General features: G+C 44.6%; 1 protein-coding gene and 1 long non-coding RNA gene across 3 annotated transcripts in view; one reads left to right on the plus strand and one right to left on the minus strand.

Annotated features, from left to right (window-relative positions):
* Positions 1–2,396, minus strand: part of LOC105193470 (epithelial discoidin domain-containing receptor 1) — a 147,707-nt gene extending 145,311 nt beyond the window's left edge. The window contains exon 1 of the mRNA XM_039453531.1: positions 2,050–2,396. The gene's annotated coding sequence lies outside the window, so the exon portion shown is untranslated. The remainder of the gene's footprint in view (positions 1–2,049) is intronic.
* Positions 1–22,771, plus strand: part of LOC120358650 — a 423,202-nt gene that overhangs the window by 150,783 nt on the left and 249,648 nt on the right. The gene's annotated exons all lie outside the window — the stretch shown is intronic.

Below are 22,771 nucleotides of genomic sequence, written 5' to 3' on the forward strand. Positions count from 1 at the left end.
ATGGAACGCGCTGCGTGCGGGTAAACGCGCCGATCGCCGAGTTAATTATTTACACAGCGAATTTATCGGGGGAAAATGTTATGACCGATTAATTACATGGAGTTAAAATTCAGAGAAATACGTACGACCACGCCATTATCGGAGCTTCGGATGCCCCGCGGTAGTTCGAACCAAGATCTAGATTTTAGAATATCGCGACTCGATAGGCCGTCGCGTCGCGTCGGTACGAGTAAGTAATCAGCTGTGGACGAGTCGTCGTTCAACGTACTAGAGCTCCGTTCTACCTAGAATGTGACGTGTGCCACGCACAAGAGGTTTACGTGACGAGAATTAGTTATCGCGTGGAAGCAACCAGTGGCGTAGATCCCTCACGCGGTTACGTCGTAGATCTCCGGTAAAGGTTCGCGGTGTTCCTGATAAAAAAAAAGAAAAAAGAAAAAAGGAAACCTCTTAACGCCAGGGTCGAACGTCAGTGGTCGCGTGGCCAGAAATTTACATGAATTTCTTTAGACGTCTGGTTAGAACGAGATCGACGTGTGTCGCGATGAATCGATGGCGCATCAGGGGAAGCGAGTGATGCGCCACCGTTTGTGCATAATGCAGGGCGAATTTACGGATAACGCAGCGGGATGCGCTTTCCGCATCATCACTATCGCGATCATTTAACTCCCCGAGCCGGGCTCGATAACGTAAGCGCGCGCTCGCTTTATCTCGGCCCTATCTCGCGAGGCCACATTATTAATTGCGTGCCGGCGGAGTTGCTCAATTGCCGAGAAATTGTCGGCACAAAGCGATCTTGGAGAGAGTACCGCGGCGCCCGCGCGCCGACGAAAGAGACGCGTGACGCGATTACCGCATCAGTGACATCGGCCGAGAGCTGCTGCTGCTGCTCACTCGACGAAAGGGCAACACGTTCTGCGCGATTGACCAAGCCCTGAGCACGGAATAATGGAACGCAAACTGCACCGTGTTTACAATGGCCGGCGATCGTTCAGGATCACACGAACGTAGGCTTTCGATCTGTCACGGTGACAGTTGAGTTTCTTGACGTTCACGATTCTGCATTTTTCTTGGATTGTGAAGGAACGAACGTGCACGAGCGCAAACACGTTTCCTTTTGAAAAAATATCATTTATTTTTGTCAATCGTGACATATGTGTTTTTCTCCAAATGCGACGCTTGCTCTTGTTGCTCCGAAAATTTGAGAGGAGCATTCTCTTGAAGATGGAGAGCTATTTAAATATCTCTCTTTTTTTATATGATATAACTTGTCAGAATTTATATCGGTATGTAAATCTTTTTCATTTTATCGCATATTGTCGTTAGTAAACATATCATTAGTTCAAAGGAGAATTAATAATCCTGCGTCTCGTACGTCTGTAGCAAAAACGACTAAATTTTCTTTTTTAAATTTTCGTAAGAAGTATTAAAATATATCCTTCCTATTATTAAATTAATTAAATCAAAGCCGAATGGCGAATCATATTACACGATACATATTACGGTTTTCAAGATTTTATTTACACTGTCAAAAATGTCATGAAATTCAATGTATTTTCAAGTTAAACTTTAAATTTAAATTAAATTTAAAGTATATTAAATTTAGTGTCAATCTACAATTGAAAAATGCATTAAAATTTAGTGCAATTTGGCAATATTAAATGTTTTTAATATACCTGCTTGAATTTTGTTTCCGTTACATTGCATTAAATTCCGCTGTTCATTTTTAACAGTGTACGCAAGAGGTAAATTGCGTTTTTAAATAACATGCGTCCCAGGCCAGGATGCTGCCTTTTTGCAGCAAGTCACTGTGTAATTCCCCACTTACTCGTGAAATATATTTGATATACATTCAATACTTAAACGACTAATCTCATTTGGAAAATTGGGCTTTTACTCGATTATAACGATTACAACACATGTTAAGATTAAAATGGAAAGGAGAAAGGAGAGCTTAGTAACGACTCATGTATGCGGAGATTATTACAGTTGCAAAGTGCAAAGGATTTAGTTTCATCCATTCGAATTGATCGAGAAAGGAGCACTCACGTTTAGTGACAGTAGCGTACGTCGCAAGCTCCGGTTATCGTGCCGCAGTGCTCACCGGTGCTGACCTTCCTTCCTTCTGGCACCCGCACTGTCACCCCGCGATCGCCGTCCGATTATCGTGATCCACAAGGTGCCGTCATTTCACCATGCACACCACACTCTTTCGCGACGCGCGTCAGCGAGGAGAGAGATCGAGGAGCGCGCGGACTGTCAGTGCGGCGGGCACTTTCACGCGGCGCGGCGGCGCGTGCTTTTCGCGCGTTGCGACGTTCGAGCCCGGGCACTACGGGCGAAACCGACGAGAGCAGTGCGTACCCCTCGCGACCCCGTGACGGACTGAGGATCTCGTCGACGGTGCAGCGCCGCCGTGACCCGTGGCGACACCGTGAACTAAATCCGCGCCCGCACATACGCGCCGCGAGTATCACCGGCGCGCGGTGCTGTTCCGCTCCGCTCCGCGTGATCCGGGCCCTCTCGCCAGTTTTAACCCTTCGGGTACACCGACGGGGCTCACCCGGGTGCTCGGGGGCTTTTTATCCCTCTTTTCCCCCCACCCTCGAATTTTGTGTCTATGAATGGTAGAAAAAAATACATTTTGTTTATTACACATCTATCGTCTTGGATTAAAAATAATTCCATAATGGATATACATGCTCCTCAATTTAAGAGAATGGAAGGAAAAAATTCGATATTTTTCGAACAAAATGAAAGAGATGAAACAGATATAATGCGGCGTTTTTTTTTCCGGCTGCACCGTGGAACGCGAAGTAATCGAGTTTTTGCAACCGTCGAACTGGCGTAGTTTTTGCATTGTTTCTGCTCTCTGTTACCGAGATCGTAAATATACTACCCAGCAGAGTGAATATGAATACGACTTCATTACCGTAGTTATGTGTACACTTTACAAAATGAATAAAATGTTTCAGCAGTGGAGCGATATTACGAGACAGACTCTGCTGGTAATTAATACATAAAATTTACATGCACTATAAATAAGCGATGTAGCAGTATGCCCGTACGATGCAGCGAGCCAAAGTTATTGAAGAGAAAAAGATGCACTAATTTTACAACTTTAATCGGAAGTAAAAGAAACTTTTTACTTTGTATGTGAATTATAATATTAGCGATATAATATTAGCATTTTGTGATGCAAAAAGTTCAAGAGAGATGTGATAGCAAAATCGTATTCTTCAACTAATTTTAATTGAACAGAACTTTAATCTAAACGCTCTAGTTAAGAAGTTATTTCGAGGTGAATATTAAAAAAAGCGGCGCGGGGAGAAGAAACTGGCGTCGCGAATTAATTTTTTCCTAAGGAACAATCGCCCTTAAATTACTCAAGAAAGACACCGTCGCGTTTCCGGAGAGAAAAAGAAGAAAAAAAAATAACGAGAAACCAAGGACATTTTACATAATACACGTGTCATAGATGTTGATAGCGTTAAACATGACTATTTTCCATCGTGCTTTCTAACGTTTCCAAGACGTTGGCGGTGCGCGGTTTCGCGTTGCTCTTTCCCACAGGGTTTTATGGGGCACGGTAGAGCGAAGAGGTCCGACGTGGTTCGTATCGTTCGACGAGCGGCGAACGTCGACGCGAGAATACGAGCGGGATGGAAGACGCTTGCTGCACCACTCGTGTAAGTGGCACTGCCGCCGCTGCCGCCGCCGTCGTCGTCGTCGTCGTTCCGAAATATATCGTTGCGGTAGGTCGCGCGGGAGATCGTCGGTGGTACCCGGAGAACGAAAGACGCAATTATCGGTTAGCGTGGCGCTCCGACGCTGCTCGGTTCGGTTGCTTACGCCATTTACCGTATTGCTTGTACATTACCGCTTTTCTTCGGGACTCTCCCGGCTCTATTTACCTGACGTTGAACTCACGCGCGCTCCCCCGCGGCTCCGCACTAATGAGAAAGGGAAATTTTCAAGATAAAAGAGAAAAGCAAAGATATTCTTAACAGAAACGTACCATTTTCCTTCTCTCTCTTTTTTTTTTTTTTTTAGTATAAAAGATATAAAACTTCTCTCCCCTGGTTCGCGGGGACTGGAAGTTAAAACGCTAGTAAAATTTCGATTGTAACAGATGAATCTTTCCTCGGAGAGTAGCAGCGAGTGGGCGATTAGGTAACTTTTGTTGCGGAGGAGGGGAGAAACTCTGAAATATATCGCGTGACAAAAATTGAGGATGCTCGTTAACGAAAGTTTGTAAATTCGATAATTTCTCGGATCGAGACCACTCTGTATGTCGTGCTGTATTACCGCTGTTTGTCAAGTTTGGGTTTTATCTCTCCCTCGAAATGACCGAGATTTTCGGGGTCATCTCCAACGTTTCTCCTCCGCTTTTTCAAACCACAAATCTCTCGTGCCCGCGGATGTGGACACATGGTGTAATTTAGCTCTCCGATTTGGGTCGACATCCATTGGGCCGAGGTACTAAACGTTGGCCGGAAACATCGGCGAGCATTGTGGCGACACGATCGAGAACAATATAGCGTGTCCATGAATCAAGCATACCACGTCTTCACTCGAGACGTCGATCCGCTGTGGCCTATGTGTACGATAATGTCAGCCGATAGCGCGGAATCGGTCGATCGAATCAATCAGCAGATATATCTCGCGAGCTCCGTAAGGATCCGTCTAGAATGGGCATAGTTTGCAGTTGTGGTCGCCGATGTAGGACGCGGGGAAGGCGACTCGTTTCATTCCGAGATGTCCGCGCGCATACGGGGAAGAGGAAGCAAGAGGAGGAGGAGGAAGAGGAGGAGGAGTCTCGCACAATCTGCCGCGACTCGCGTTTCGCGTCCGTTGTAAACTGGGCATGTAATGTATTTGGCGGGCTATTGCTTTCGGCTGCATGGAGTTACGAGAGTAGCGCGACCCTCCGGAACGGAGCAGAGCGGAGCGGTGGTCTCGTACGAGGCCAAATACGAGGCACTTAAGCGGTGGCCGCGCTGACCTCCGCCGCCGCCGTCGCTTCCTCCCCGACTCCGTTTGTCTCTCCGCGAGCCATCGCCTTTGACAATTCCCCTAACTTGTTTTCGAGAAGCTCCAACGGAGCATTGCTTGCTCGCGAACCGTTTCGAGACCCGTGTGCCGCGTTACGGCGAGTGGCAGTCCGCTTTACGACGCTCGTAAATCAATGAGTCGCGACGAACGTCGAATTCTCATTAACCGGCGACCATGTGTCGCGCACGCGCGCGCGCGCGCGCGACGATTCGCGCGTACGTTTCGCGCCCGAGGGTGCACGCGTTTCACGAGGAATCGAAAGAATCGGATATCCACCGCGTACAATCCTCCCGCGCGGCCAAAGGGAGAGTGGGGGGGGAGGGCTTTTTCCGACGAGTAATTCCTTTGTGATTAGTGGCTCGGGGCATCGGCTTACTCGGCCGCGAGCAAAAGAAAACGTGGGATTGTTTCCTCGGGCTGCGCTGCGTTGTTACCGCCGCGCCGCGCGTCCCGCTCTCCTAAAGCAAGCTTAGATTTAGTGCCACGTGGAAATAAACGCTTTCGCCGCGGTGAACAACAAGAATCGTTCGTTACGTTAATGACAGGTTTCTTCGGGCGAATGGGAAACTCGGAGCTCTCTCTCTCTCTCTCTCTCTCTCTCTCTCTCTCTCTCTCTCTCTCTCTCTCTCTCTCTCTCACTCTCCCTCGCTCTCTCGGTATCGGACAAAAACTCCGCGGCCCTTTTCATCGAAATGAAATATCTTCATTGTGCGCCGCTCTTCGGCCGAATACCGATGCAATTAATCGCCCTGATGCTGATTAATCCTCTGTAATTTGGTAAACATCGTGGAAGCGACGCGACGCACCACACTTTCTTCGACCCGCCATTAACCGGATAACGCAAAATCGTCCCCTCTCCCAGCCCCATCAGAAACAATGTTTCCGTAGTGAGAACGACCATAAATCTCGGTCGCGTCTTTCGTTCGCGCGCGCCTCGGAAGTTTTCGCGTCTTATATTTGTCGGGTTTCGAAGGCCTGGCGGCGCGCCCGCTCGATATTTTGTTATGCCATTAATAACCACTGTCTCGCTCCTCGGTAACAGGCTTTCTCAATTAATCTACGTTACGAGTGTGCCGAATGGCGAGGGGGGAATGTAAAAGCTTGAAAATTAATATTAATGCACGGAGGAGAGAAATTCATGCCGTTCGTTAGAACGGGCGAATCGATATTTTACGGCGGCGATGTCAATGGCTAATGAAAACGTCGAATAATCCGATACCGGTGTAGGTATTCCTCGTATTGTTTCGCGCCGCGGCAAACCTTTGTGCCGCGTCCAATGAAATTGTTTCACCGACAATTTGCGTTATGCCAGTAAATTGCTTCTCCGGGTGGTTATGCAACGAAAATCGTCGAAAAGTGAACTCGTTTGTCGCCTCGTTTAAAACCATCCGCGTCGCGTCGTCGTTGGCGACTCTTCTATTAATCCGTCATATCGGAGCGTATACATCGGGACGACGCGCTCCTTTTTGCAACGATTTGTCTTTGACGTTCGGCGATCGACGAAACGTTTGTTGACTCACAAAACTAGAAGCGACACGGGAACGACAGTAGAAAATCGTCAGCCCGCGGTGTCGATGTCGCGCGCGCGCGTCGCGCGTCGATGGGAAAACGAGAAAATATCTTTTTCTTCCCTGAGAATCGAGTTATACGAGTCACGGTCGGTTTTTCATGCTCGCGTACGAGAGAGAGAAAAGTTACGTCGCAAATTTTAATGCGGTGTCCGCTCGAACGAATGACTCGGTATAAAAACTGCCGGCCGCAGAAGGCCCGGTAAAACGGATCGCTTTTTTACGTGTCACTGCTTACCTTGAATTCACGAGTCGCGCGCGCGCTTTAGCGGAGCGTGCACGTTATTTGCACCTTGCACCCTGTTCGCGCGGGATCGCGTGAACGAAAACGAATTGTTGCCGCACGGTAAGCAATCCTCCAGCGATCGTCGGATAACTCATAAATCACGATTCATTTATTATGGTTCTTACACCCGCTTCAATTTCCAAACAATAGACCGTTTCCAAAATTGTAATTCGTAAAGCATTTCATATTCATACCCATCCTCTCATAATTCGGGTTATTTAACGCTTTGCTGCCCGGTGGAATATTATTGAGGCTTCGTTTGATTTACATAGATTGCATATGGCAGTAGTATTAATTAATGCAATGATTAAAAGACCGCTATGAAATAATTCAGATAATATTAATTGCGGCACATGTTATTAAAATATTCACGTCGCGTTGATGAGTTTGCAGTCGCCCCGATAATGCTTTTGTACGAATACCGTTTTGATACCGTCGTACATTCTTAATGCCCGATCGCATAAAACGCAACGTTTAATTCAAAACGATCAGGTTTCGTATCAGCGCGAATCCCGCTCGCCTCGATAACTTGATCGACTGTTATTTCACATTAAACGCATCTTCGTCAACCGAGTTGTGTATTCGAACGAGCCCTATGTACCACCTGAGCTTCGTACATTCGATGAGCCACGATATTTCCATATTAACGCGCATCACTGTCAGTTATCGGCTGAAATTAGTCGAATAATTTGTCCACCGATGCGGAACGGTGCGGATAACAGCGGGGAAGGGTGGGAAACACGGACGGAGAGCGTGGGAGCGACAAAACATGGGGCGAAAGAGCGAGAGATTGGTAGACCCGCGCGGTTGTTGTTGGAATTTCATAAAGGCCCATTGAGTTGCAATCGGTACCAACTGCGGACACAAACGACCTCCGAGGTTCTAATTTTTTTTTTCCCCCCCCGGTGCAATGGACGATCGCTCGCCCGTTTCACGTTTACTCCATTTAAACTTTCTCAATGACTCTATTCGCTTGCGGCTGCCACTTGATTCCGTACCGTTCGCTTTTCAAGCGATATTTTTCTGGCTACGATTTTCGACGAAAAATACCCGCTTATAATACCCCTGACGTACGTGGCGCAACGCCGACATTAGAGATTCAGGTGCGTAACCCCTGTCCTGTGACGATAACACGGATACTTTTGTATTTGCAATTTGTAATAAGTGATAGTGCAACGATGTATAAGCGTAAAATACTCGTGGCTGGTGCCGGGTGAGTGAGTCGCGGTGAGGGTTGACCTGGCAGTCCGGATCGATCCGGACTCTCCACGTAGAAACCTAGCTTCCTCTTTCGCGTTTGTGCCCCTGCGTCGCGCCTGCTTGCGCTCATGCCAGCCGCAAGGTTCCCCGATGTTTTGTATCCGCGCGTTCCGGGGAGCTCGCCAAGGCCTCGCTCCAGATACCGTCGTCGCCAAATATTTCCCCAATTGACCCAGTCAAGTCTCGAATATAAAGGCACAAAGGTATCGAGTACGGGGAGTGCGTTCCTTCCTTCCTTCCTTCCTTCCTTCCTTCCTTCCTTTCTTCCATCCTTCGTTCGTCGACGTTCAGGAATATCGAAACGAGCGGCGGCCTGTCGGATCGTGGAAAGCTTTCGCGGAGAGACCGTTTTTGTCCGTCCGACATTGTCAAAAAATAATTAGTAGACATTCCGTCGCTATGTTCGCATGCGAAGCACGCGCGCGAGCGCGTCTCCGTTGCGCTCCGCACCTGTTTGGGCCTGTAGTTTCGGCTACAGAAATACGTCGGCGTTGTATCCGCACTTGGGAGCGTTCCATCTACCCGCGGCGACCTGCTCTAGATATTCCGACCGAACATTCCAATTAGCCCGGTCATGCGCCCTCGAACCACATAAAAGGCTCCGAATTCCGCGTGCGGATTCGGAGGTTCTGGGTCAGGCAAACCATGGAGCGACAAGCTCGTCTATTGTTCGGGTTCGCTCGCTCGGCTTGCCCCCGCCACGGGAAGGAAAATCAAGAGGTTAGCGTTATCGCAGAATTGGAGTTCAGCGAATCGAATTCTGCAGCCAGGATAGCAGCAGTCGGAGATTCCGTTAAAGCGTCATAGGACGGCGCACAGATTGAATCACGCGGTGAGTCATTCTTATGTTAATTTGCAAATGCTACATCACGTGGGCGAGAGTGTGCATGGCACGATGGCCCGAAGGAGCTTGACGATATTCTCTAATGCAGTCGACGATGCTGCTGTCATCGATCGGCGCCGCCGTTAACTGCTTGGCTCATTTGTGACATTTTTTTTTAGTTTAAGAGAATATTATCGAATGTTTGATGTAGCAATTTTTTGTTTTATTTTTTTTTGTACAAGCTCGTTTCTTTTTCGCCTATTTTAAAATGAATATTCGATCGCGCCGATCGTAAAACACTTCATACGCCTTTGCAGGTGCTCGCCTTCGCTCGGATTCTTATGCTCCTTATATTTCATTTGATGCGGCAGCGATTCTCTTAAGTACCGGAACTACTTTAGGATCCGAACTTCTCTCTCTCTCTTGGCTTCTGAATTGCTTAATGTCTGGAAGGACCTGACCTACATTCATGCTCTCCCATTAAATATAGGCTATCCCGTCGTCTAAGACTGTCCTCAAATGCGCGATATCGGCTCTAGGCTCCGTTGTCTATAGCTCCGTGTCTATTATGGCTCACTTTACGCGGTCAACGTGCCTCAGCGGCGGGATTCCGCGTAACCGGTATCGACAGGTTATTTCTGCGGAAGGGGTAGCCTCGCAGCTACCACTCGCTCTCTCTCTCGCTCTCGTCAATGAAGGGGTTTAGACCTGCATTATTGCCTTAGAACTATGATTACTGTATCCGGCGTGGCTATAGCGTTCGACGTAATGGCAGGCAATAGATGAACCCGCCTCATTACTCAACGGATATCAATTGGATGCCGATATATAGAACAGATGCGGCTCGTTAAATCCTATCGGTTGCTTCCGCGTACCGTTTTTCTTCTCTCTGATTCCCGATGCAACGCTGATAATCTCGTTATCCACGAGCGCAAATCGCAAACGTATCTTTCGTATCGCGAAACATGCGTCTCGCATTTCCCGTAATTAAGGCACGTCGATCGATGCGAAGTGCACGGCTGACGCGTAGCGATCGATTACTATCTCGCCTTTCCTTGAGCCTCTCGTAAAGGAATGAAATAAGGTGGAGCGGTGTCTGTCTCAAAGACGAAAAGGGGAGAGACTGCCGGCGCATAGACGCGAGAGATAGGCGAGGAAGTCTCGCCTGGACTTTACTAGGCAATATATCGAAGGGTTTTCCCATCGGGATCACCGTGACAGAGGCGTAATGCGGGCGGGCAACGATCCGTCCGTCTCGGTTGCCGTGTCGGAGAAGGACGCGCGCTGCCGTTTCGCGCCTGGCGCATCCTTTAAAGCCCGTCGTATTCCGCCGACGGTACCTGAGGCAGGCGAGGCAGGCGGGCAGGAGGCTGCTTGCTTGCCTGCCAGCCAGCCAGCCAGGCAGCCAGCCAGCCAGCCTCCATGCTTGCTTGCTTGCTTGCTCGTACGGTGGACTAAGGTGCCGCGCGCGGAACGACGAGGTGTTTCTCGTTGTTGCGGGTATACCAACGGGAAGGTGGAGGTTGAACACAAGGGGTCGGAACATTACGTTCGCTGCCCGTTCCGCCCCCGCCACCGCTGCCGCCGACTCTACCACCCCTGCCGCTCTCGTACCCGTCCCACCACCCCCTCCGAGAAACCCATGTGGCGTAAGCGCTGTTTATGGAGACCGCAGGCGGCATCTCCCGTCGAGCTTAGCGTTACCACTGCGCTCAGCCAGCCTCGGTTACGAGCGAAGGGATTTTCTGCCGGATGAGGATGCCATCCCCCGACAGCCGCGCGACTTTCTCCCTCGCATCCCCCTTTGCGCCCGGATCTCGGTTTAATGTATAAAAATAAGCTCGTTCGACGCGCATTCTATTATATTTCGCGCGAGGCGCCGCGCCGCGCGCCGCGTGCGGCACCGATGGCCGAGCGTGTCACGGATAGATGTTAAAATTGCGCTTTCTTGTCACGGGACTTGTTCATTTCGCGGACAGTTAAATCGGGCAAATAGGTGCGTGCGGGACGTTTTAAACGTACGAACTAAGTGACAAGCGATTCTTGCCAAGTTTTTTAGTCGTTTTTGTAATTGCGCTTTACACGTAAATATGTATAATATAATAGCGCCTAAATGCAACTATTGTGACAGTGACGCGAGTTGTCAGCTTTTAGCCGACGATTTAATGCCGACCTCATGAGGAATCCGGCGAAATAGCCGTTATGCAAATTTTAACCGCGCTTCTTTTGCTCCCGGCTCTCTCGTGGCTGGTTCAATGTGTAAAAGCACGCTTGCACCGACTATCGCACAAGTGGTCGCGTGTGAGGGACAACAGGTATCACAAAAGCCCGGGCCGCTATAAGTACATTTGAATACGTTACGGCCACGTAAACGTAAGCCGAACACAAGTCCGCGAAACGTCTCCATTGTACGCGGATTCCGCGCGCTGCGTTCGGAAAAGTACGCGAAGCGTTATGGATATTTATGCAAAGCGCCAAGGAACGGAATATTGTTTTCTTTCGCAGACGGAAATCGCGCGAGGCCGTTGGTTGCGAAATAAAAAAAATTTCCCAGCCACGTTTCGCGAAGTGTACGCGGCGTTATAACCCCTGACATTTACGTGCAGGCACGCCCGCGACAGTCACGCGTGCATGCGTGCGTACGTGCGTGCGTGCGTGCATGCGATTGCGTTACATTACGCGCATATATGCCCGTTATTCGTCGATTTAATATCACAATCTTGAAAAATCCGGCGAGACAGCAAAAAGCCGAGAAAAGGCGGAGGGGAGGACGGGAGAATACATAGGTCGAAGGGAGGAGAAAAATGGTAGGGCGGTAGGTCACCGCGAAACAGCGTGACGAGGAGCAGGCGGAGACGGTGGATTAAAACATTTTTGTACATTCTTTTTCTTCCTTTCTTCCTTCCTTCCTTCCTTCCTTCCTTCCTTCCTTCCTTCTCGCCCGACTACCGGGCCGACCGGCTACTTAAGAGGCATTGCTTCGCAAACCGCCACGCGAGACAACTTCCGCTCCCTGGATTCTCTGTCCTAGCTGTTCTCTTCGTTCCCGTTGCTCTCTTTCCTTGTGGTTGCTTATCCGCTGCAGGTTTCGCCTCCGGAGAGATTATTTTCCTCCAGATGGACGGGCGAAACGCGTAAGGTGAGCGAGATTGGACAGACGTCGGATTTCGCGAAACGCGGATCACTTAATAGAAAGGAATTAAAAAAAAAAAAACGAGGAAACAGATGTGGCAGCTGCTAGCGAAACAACAATGCATATCGCGACTTGGAAAAGTATCATCCGGGAGACGGTGAAACGTAATTTCATCATGTGACTCTTTTTCTGGTAGGGGAAACCATGCCCGATATCTTATCTCCAACTCGAGAAGAGACATTTCTTGCGAATTATTTTCCCGCCTTGCTCCCCGTACGTCCGTCGCGTGCTCGTCCATCGGGAGGGAGTTATAAGTTGGTCTGTACGTTTGCACGCTCCGCTACGATCATTGCCATCGGCTTTGCTCCAATTAGTGTTGCCAGTCCGACTTAATACTTTTCGCGTTGCCGAAGCCGCCGAACGGTTCTTAACCTTCCCCTTAAGCCACGGGAGCGGGAGTTCAAAACCTGGGCCGGAGGTTTTCAAGCGCGGTGACCCACCGAGGCGGATTAAAAGCTGCACGGAGAGCTTCCCGGCTCGCTCCCTCCCCTCCTCGCCCCTCCCTCCTCTCTTCCTCCCGCTCGTTCCCGCGGGACCCCCTATTCCGGCTGCTTTTTTGTTCCAACCGGCACGATATCTAACTGTAGGTAAGAGGCTTTCGCCTTTGAAGTCCCCTCACTTTTGCAACTTGTATTTCTTTCATTAACGTACTTCGCTCCCGAGTATTTTCGCGGTGCGGCAGGGCAAAGCCGGTGGAAATAACTCCTCTCTTCAATCCTCTCGCGCTATCCTCCCGCGTTGTGCGGCGCGGCGTTGTGCGGCGCGGTCGGCGTCGTAAAAAATCTTCAAACCGCATTTCCTAGGCCAACCTCGTCGGTCCCCGGTTGCCGAAGCCCGTTTCGCTCCTTTATCATTAATTCTATCTAGCGATCCGAGCCACTGCTAATTCCCTCCCTTTTTAATGCACAACAGCGCCCGGACAAAATCCTTCGCGTTTTACAATCCATTTGGCCGCACGCTGATATATATATATATATATATATATATATATATATATATATAAAAAAAGGAAGAGGCGGGGATATTAGTATATTTTGGCTTCTGTGCGATGCTACCCGTTGCACACGCCGAGGAGTGGCGGCGGTGAGGACGGCCGGGAGTGTCGGTGGGCTCAGGTGTTTCCACCGACGGCGTAGCTCGGTATAGCGGGGCAAAGTGGTGTGGTCGATATGACTGAAACTACCCCTCCCCCGCAAATCCCGCTGATCTCACTCTCTCTCTCTCTCTCTTTCTCTGTCGGATCAACAGCATCTCCTTTCCACCTGCGCCATTCCCTTTATCTCTCTTTCTCACTCTTCCGTCCTCGTATCCACGACTCATCCTCCACTGCCGCCCTTCTTCATACACCTCTGGATCGCGCGATAATGGTGGCATTCGCGGAATTTTGCTTTTATAATATTTAATCACGTTGAATATTGGAGAGCTCCCTCGAAGTGTGCGCCACGCTGTAAATTATTCGCACAGGGTTTCTCAATTTAGAGATGCTGCCTAAGTGCCGCTGCTTTGCGTCTTTTTTTCCGAATTTAGTGCGACACATGTGAAATATATTTAAAAGTTAAATATTTGCTATTAAAATGCAAAATGTAAGTGCAAAAAAATTACAATTCCAGTCCAAGCTGCATTTTAAAATAATATTTATCGCTCTCGAAAAACACAATATTCTTCAAATTTATTTTAAATACAATATTATAAAGAATCTCGTAAAAATCTGTAGCCTTTATGATACTATAGCCTTTCACAATGCTATTAACTTTGTCACGTAAAGTCTGTTTTAATGTAAAAGCAGTTTTAACAATATGGTACTTACAGCTTTTTACCCTTTTTCAATCCTTTTAGGCAACCAGGTTCTTAATTATTGATTATAATACGCTTATTATAATGAAACGAAGTAACTAAGGCTTCAAAAGCAATGAAAAATTCTTTCTATTTAGAAGGTCTCGGTGCAATATTACAACAGTCACAGATATTTTTGCGTTACTTGTATTGAAAATTAAACTATATATAAACAGACGACGTAATCGATTTAATCTCTCTGTTTGAAAATAAGTTTGGTTATTACAAGTAAAAATAATGCAGTCGGCAGAAGTAAAAATTACTGGCGTTGCGTTTCGTTTTTTTCACCAGTAAAATTAGTAGACGATTTCAAATAGTCTGAAACGTCATAAAGATTATCAGGTTTAAAATTGTGGACGTTTCAACGTTACCGCAAGCTTACAGTAACATTGGAGAAATCTTTTGTAACTTCCATACAATATTACAATTTTTCAATGTAAGATTTATGCAATGTTTTTTTAATCTTTCAATGCCGGGTTATGATTCTAACCTTCACTTTTTATAACAAATGTTATATTAATGATTAATATTATTAAAATGAGGATTTTTGAAAAATTATATTATTTAAAATTAATTAAGTTAAAAGTTATTAATTTTATTATTTAATTTTTACTTTAATTATCCAAATGAATTACGAGAATTTTTAATGCAGTGCGATGCAAGTTCTCCCTAAAAGCTGTTGCGATAGTCTCGCGCAGCGAGAAAAACTCCGCTTGCCCAACGCGCGCGTGCACGCTGTTTAAAGCCCCCCACTCGGGTCGTTGACCGCACGCGGTCACGTGAGACAGGCGCACGTGCTTGCCGTCTGGGCCGCCTCCCCACTCTCCTCGGCCGTCGGAGAGTGGGGAGGCGGCCCAGACGGCATGCACGTGCGCCTGTCTCACGTGACCGCGTGCGGTCAACGACCCGAGTGGGGGGCTTTAAACAGCGTGCACGCGCGCGTTGGGCAAGCGGAGTTTCTCTCGCTGCGCGAGACTATCGCAACGGCTTATAGGGAACTTGCATTGCACTGCATTACAAACTTTCGTAACTCATTTACAGGACTGAATAATTAAAAAATTAAAAATTAAATAATAAAATTAATAACTTTTAACTTAACTTAAGTAATTTTAAATGATTTAATTTTTAACTTTAACTAGTTATTTTTTAAATACATGAACTTTAATTTATTAATTTTTTACCTAAAATTTATTTGTATAAAAAAAAGTTGTAAAAGAAAAAAATTTTAAAGAAGGAAAAACTTGGGAAAAACAAAGAAAAGAAAGAGTTTAAAATGAAAAATGAAAGAAAAAGAAAATAGGAGAGCGGATATACAATAATATACATTTTTAATATTTGCTGGATTAGATGTAATATTTTGAAATTTTGATATAGCAATAAACATTTATTTATTACAATATTATTTTCTTTTGTGTCTTTCAGGAAAAATTACATGTAATAGACGGATAGATATCTATTATAAAACGTTGGATATAAAAAAAGAAAAGATATAAAATAATGAAAAATAAAAGGAGAAGGAAGAAAGGAGTTTTTAAATACGGAAAAAAGATGAAAATAAAGAGAAGAAAGGAAAAAAAGAAGGAAAAGAGTTTAAAATAAAAAATCCATATTTTAATAATATTAATCATTAATATAACATTTATTATAAAAAGTGAAGGTTAGAATCATAACCAGCATTGAAAGATTAAAGAAACATTGCATAAACTTTACATTCAAACATTGTATAGAAATTACAAAAGATTTCTGCAATGTTACTACAAGCTTTTGGTAACGTTAAAATAATCACAATTTTAAACCTGAAAAATCTTTATGACGTGTCGGACTATTTGAGATCGTCTACTGGTTTTACTGGTAAAAGAAACAAAACGTAACGCCAGTAATTTTCACTTCTGCCAACTGCATTATTTTTACTTGTAATAATTACTCTCATTTTGGAACAGTCTAAATGTGTGTGCATAAGAGCAACTAAATTACAAAATTTAATCTTCCGTTAATATGCGGAGTTTAAAAGTAACAGGCCACAGATTCAATTTTACCTGCTGAACCATACCGAATTCTTCCGATTCTATTGGGAGCACGGTCGTTTTTTCGACGACCGGCCATTCGGAAAAAAGCCGAAATACATGGCGGCGGTGTCATGGGAAATTGAAACATGCTGACTAGCAGACCAATTTCGTCCTAATTAAAGGAGTTTTTTCTTGCTCCCGTGAGATTTGCCTATTCCGAATACGAATATCTCCGCGGAAAAACGCAGCGTTTGAAAACGAAGCCGTTCTACTGCACGTGCTTTTTCATGTGACAAAATAAAAATTTCAATACACGCACAAGCGGTAGTTGCCGAGAGTTTCAATGAACTGCGCACTAGTTACGTAGGGGAAACTCTTTAACCGTAACGTTCTATATTTAAAAATATGAGAAGAGGTTTCATTAGATTTGCTCGAGTTTTTACTTGTGATTAAAACGTTTGCCCTTCTTCGCTGCGCTGAGATCTTTCCTTTCATAGATAACCACGTATATGCATGCTCGTATCCACTTACTGCACTCGTTATCATTAGGAGAAGTTAAGATAGCTGTGTGAACAGCTTGGCGAAGAGGTCCGTTAACTCGATGAACTCTTGTACAAATCCGAGATATATAAATACCGAGATTACATTTAAAAAAGAATTCAGCGGTACTGTACTTGACTTCTGTGTTAAGAGATCTACATGATTTAATTTTTTTACTTAAATTTATAAATTTACTAATACATAATACTAATGCTCTTTCTTCTCATTTAAGTAGTTAAAGTAATAATATAATAAGGATTTATTTTTCTAAGGAAAATAGGAATTTTTTATCTGATGTTTATACATATGTATAGTCTTTTTTTTGCTTTCAATTACATGAGAATTATGTGTAGAATGTATGACTATTAAAATTGCAATATTTTGGACTGTTGTTACATCTGTAATGAAATGACAATTATATAAGATATGAAAGTACTAAACGTTTTTAAAATAGTTGGCAGTGCGATACACTCTGAGCGTATGAAAAAAAGCAATTAACTTTATCGATGTGCAATTGCTTTCATTATTTTGAATTAACGCGATGGAGCGGATTAATTTCGTCATCGACGTAATTTTCACAAAAGGGCATCGATGTTTGACACTCGGTTTACACATGAGGATTACGAGAGTGTAAATTTGTTATACGGTCAATGCACTTCGTTTATTCCGTTTCACGAGCTTTATTTGTTGCCGGTGATTATTTTACGCAAGAAGTGCTCCGGTAGAAATTTTTAATATTTAATCATTATTCGGAAACGTGCACGCGCGCGGAGACAGTTTAGGTGAAATATGATCGTAGGGATGTAGCTTTGACAGTTGTGCAATCGAAACACCTTGATTGGTTTTTACTGTTTTGAAAAACTAACCTCATGATACATTGTTTTAATTATAAACGATTTTTAAAATATCGATTACAATTTTTATTTTATTTTATACACACTGAGATATATGTATGTAAAATAAAATAAAGCTAGAAAGCCCTTTGGAGTAATCGCGCCTATGATTATTCCAAAGCGATTATTCAATAATCTCAATAATTTTGAATTTCAAATTTCAGCATTATTAATAAAATTTTGACATATTTAATTCGTGTATGATACAATGGATCTTAATTTTAATTCCAACCGGATCGACCGCGCTTTTTACTTATTTCATGTGGTAATAAGTGAATAATTAACAATACACGCACACATGGAACGCTTATCGATGTTAATATACGAAGTTTCGGTTTAGTGGCGATTATATCGTGGTGAGTGAGTGAACATGCTCATCGCAATCCCGTTTAGGACGGTAAGCTGAAATCATAACTTTTCGGCTCGGGTATTAATTTAATAATCTCGAATAACTCAATATAAATCTGCGGCCGTCTGCCAGTTAACTTTCGCGACGGAACGGACTACAAGGGTGCTAATTAAGTGATTCAATTACAGCCACAGGGATTAAGATTCGCCGCGGAAAACTAAAATTCAAAATAAGGCGGCGCAGCCGTTGCCGGAATATTAATAACCAGAAATCGCTCTTGAGAATTGATACGCTGTTACACGTTTTATTATTAACGTTGTCATCAAATGGCACGGAAGGGATAATGAAAAAATGTATCGCCCGTATTGAGGACGCAATACATTTTCATTATTATTATTCACTAAAAGCTAAATGATTATTTTTTTAAATAGCATTTACCATTATTTCAGCGACATGGAATTTGCACGGAATATTTTATTATTGAAAGATAAATATTGTTGAAACGTAAAATTTGTTATAATATGTAGCTTGAAACACAATTTTTAGTTTCAATCGTATTTCACGGGAAGATCATTCTCGTATGAAATTTATAAATTTTTCGATACATTTATTCATTAAAATCAACATAACTGTAACAGAAGCCGAGGTGGGCAATGCTGCATGTTAAATTAAAATAAATATATTATGTCGTTTAAATGTAACTAATATAGGCTGCGACCCCTTTTGCACAGTCCATTAAATTCAATCGGCCGTGATGGTGATAAAAAAATGCTTATTAGTCGCACGTGCGCGATTCTTTTCAAACGATCGGGCCTTCTAAAAAGGGATAGGGACTCGCGCAAGCGGATATTGCAGTGCCGTATAAATAATGGTCTTGCAGCTTTCACGCCAAACAATAATTAGCCTTGGCACATTGGAAAGATGCGATGGATCAGCAGGCTGCTGACGGAGGGTCCATGAAACACGCGCGACACAATGTAGTTTTTGCAACGCGCGTCATTTTATGCACGTTTACTTGTACATAGGCCCGCTGACGCTGATGCATTCATAAACGATCCATCAATTTTCCGAGTCGAGTCAGAGAGAACGTCGAGGAGACGCGTTTTTGAGGCGCGTGGGAAATACGGGTGTGGGCCTTGGTGCCCTTTAATGCGGTCAAAAAAATTCTGCGGCCAAGCCATTAAGTTTCCTTGAGGCTCTCTCCGTCGATGATAGATGAGACGCGGAGCGGCGGACAGCCGGTGGATCAATAAATTAAATCAAGGCACGGACTGGACCGGGGGCTTGAAAATGATATCGATTGAACGGGGGGTGGAGGCAAAACCGACCGGTATAGACCGTGGTAAAACCAGATGGCTTATGACTGATGATTACAGAGTGAAACGCAGAAATTTGATCGAGATCGTAACAAATTGAAAAAGTCGGGGGCGAGGCGTGTCCGAAAAAAAAATATTGTGTATATATATCGCGTCCTAATTCAATTTAGACGAGATTTGCTGCTACGCCGTTAACGGAGCCGTGTTAATATTATTTATAAGTATTATTTTTCCGAGACTAAACGGGATCTAAACGTCCCACATAACGCCCGGCGAAAAAGTCAGCGACGAGATGAAAGGCGTCCCACTTGCGGCGCAATGTAAAAAGAGCGTAGAAATAAGACGAATAGGGTTGAGGGTCAAAGCGGACGTACAAAGAGGAGAAGGACTCGTAGTTCGTTCACTTTACCGTCCACGATGTTGGCACTCGTCGTCGCGGTGGACAAGTCGGCCGACTTTAATATGCACCCTAGAAATTGAATTCTCTCCCTTTTCTCACCGCGTCCCCGATCCCTCCGATCTTTCTCGCTTTCTCAGCCTCGTCAAAGCCCGGCTCCGGCCTGAGAGCGGAACGCAGGTGCGGCGAGATCCGTAATATGGATTTAAGAACACTCGGTGATATTGACGGATATGAGCGCTCCCGCGGAGGCAAATACCTCCTCCTCCTACCCCCTCGAATGCCGTCGTGTTACGCGACGGGGAATCGTGGCTGCTGGGAATACACGTTTGTACATACATTCGTGGCGCAGTGAGTCACGTTGCAGTCGCAGTGGGTGTTTTTCTCATTCCGCTTGATCATAAAGTCTTATTCTTGCGGCTTAGCGCGCGCCCGCGCGTCAAAAGCGGCACGGGGTGCGTAATAACGAAGGGTGAGTTTATCCGATGACCGTGTAATCTATTATTGCCTCTCTCCCGATGACGTGTACCGTGTGCAGGAATCCAGAACTGATCCCCGGCAACGTCCCAATGCCAAGTGTCAATGGGGAAATATAGCGCGGAGGGTGGTCGTATTCGAGTGGTTAACCTTCGAGTGTAATTACGATCAGAACTGTGATGCTCGTTGAGAACGCCCGTAAGGGCGCGGAAAAAGAACTGCTGCTACTCGAATTTTTTTTCAACCTGACATGTGCTCCGTATATCTTTCAGAAATACTCCTCGATTTTATCTGATATATACGATATATACGAGACTCGTATGTGTCTTTCTTGTGATTCTTCTTTTTACATTGTGAATCTCTCGTTCATATTGCTCATCACAATCAGCTATTTTTCACAGTTTTGCACAAGAACATTCGTACGTAATATTTCACTTGCGTTTGCCACTTTCATCATTCAATTCCTTCAGTCGGCGTAAAACATCGCAGCAGGCTGATTTATCTTCCATCCCGTTTTCACGGCGTAGCCTTACAAAAAGCATTCGCTGGTCTAATCTTCAGATACATAAATAATTTCGCGTTTTCAAGTGCACTTGGTGTGAAGATGAAATATTCATCGCCACGTCATGTACCTCAGCGCCAAGCTGAAGTCTGTTGCCTGCTGTTAGGAAAGGACTGGTGAAGTTACGATTGTCTTAGCAAGTGCGCGGGAAATAAGGTCAAAGTAATGCGAGGGATTAGGCTGCTTTGTAATAACAAGCGAGAAAGTTTATCATAACTTGCTTGTGTAATCGGCAATAATACTAGCGATACTGTCATTCACGGCGTAAATTGGAGTAATCAATATTTGCTCATATTCTTTCTCCTATAATAGCATCAACACCGCTGTACTCCGAATCATCTAACAATTTGCAAAGAGATATTTTTATTCATGTAAATTATTTAATTATCTAATTTTATCATGTTAAATAAAGGATAATATTTCTCGTTTAAATTATGAAACGTTTAAATAATAATAATATGCGATAATAAAGTGCAATTAATGTTCAATTAATTTTTAATTAATAATAAAATTTCTGTATTTAATATTTAAACCTATAAATTACCATTATTGTATGTGTATAATTAACGACCGAAATGAAAATGTTATTTCGAGATATTATTAACTTGCAAAAGTTAATAAATAAAATGTAACTTTTTTTCTCTCTCCATTTTTCTCTCTTAAAAGTATTAAAGGTTTTGTGGAGCTCCACCTTTGGCTTTTCCGACTTCGGTACTTCAATCGCAAACTGAATGACACTTTCAACGGGAACGGTGACGAGAGTTTCGTTCTTTCATGTACATGTTCCTCTCTTTCAATATATATAGCGCGCGCGTATACACATCCTAATCCGGAAGGGTAAACTTTGTTCCCCATTGCCGTATGTCGTCTGACCGGTGTCTGATGTTCCGGAGTGTGCTCCGCGATTACCGCTCGACTAGTCTCCCCGAAGTAAGTCCGGCGCTTCAGGATTCACATACGTCCTGTCAGATCCTTCATTCATCTAACGGCCGAATTTCCCGAGCTTTTTGCTACTTACCGATTTGCTACAAATCCGCTAAGAAACTGCGTTTCAAACGAACCCGACATTTCGATAAGAAGCACTTGCGATGAGTTAGAGCATTAGATTTTTTTCCCCCGAAGCTGCTTTTCGAACGTTATCAAGAAAAGATTTTGAAAGGACGACTAAGACAGTGAATATATCGCAGCGTTTTACATAATGTCATGACGAACATAAGAGCGTGTTCCAAGGCGAAACTTTTTAAAATAATTTGCATGCACAGCAAGATTGAAATTAAAATACAATAAGGCGAGGAACTTATCTAACGTAACAGTCGACGTGATTCATATGTTTTTAATGTCGGGTGGCTCCGCGTGAGCCTCTTTGATTAATTGACCATACACTTATTATATCGTAAAATGAAGTGTTGCTACGTGCGGCGTAGAAGTAATAAAATATGCAAATTACATAGGTATATTTGATGATCTCGTGTCTTCCGGGACGGCGAGATTTATCGGTGTCGCGCAACCTTCCGCACACTTGTACCAAGTTGGCACACGGAGATGTACAAGGAGAGTCCGGCGGTATTAATATTGAATTGCGCCTCTGCAGCATTCGGCTCATATTAAATGGAGCATTGTGGGCGTTTCGAGGAATCGATCGTCCACAAAGTGGCAATCACACAGAGAGTGAGACTCGATCACGTGATTTCCCGTGGGTGCCGTCACCGACAAATGACCCCAGCTGCTGCAATGCCGGTCGACCTTCGTGGATCATTCCGTGCTTACTTCGACACTGTGGGGCGCCATGACAGACCAGCAAATATTTTCCGACAAGCTACGCGGTTTTACGATCGAATACAATGTCGCGAAAGTAAAAAGAAAAAAGTCTGTACAGTGGAAACAGTTGGTATTCGTATGTGATTTTAACGCTCCTTCGAAAGTAGACATTTTAATCTTTTTTTTCAATATCGAATTTATTCGATTGATATTTTTTTTTTTATAAAAATTTATACAATTCGCTAATTTCATTTGCCAAAGTTAAAGTTAAGTACCTATGATAGGCGGAAGCCTTGCGATAGAGCAGGATGGAAGGAAAATACGATAATGGGTACTAACTGTTAATTAATAATAAAGTCAAAGCATTTTCCGCTAATCAACCATTTGCAAGTTCGTTCCGGGCGAGCTTCCCGTAGAAACCCGATATTTACCAACTTAAGTATCGCATTATAAGC

Source organism: Solenopsis invicta, chromosome 9 (genome assembly GCF_016802725.1).
Source record: "Solenopsis invicta isolate M01_SB chromosome 9, UNIL_Sinv_3.0, whole genome shotgun sequence".
In the NCBI taxonomy this organism is placed as follows: Eukaryota; Metazoa; Arthropoda; class Insecta; order Hymenoptera; family Formicidae; genus Solenopsis; species Solenopsis invicta.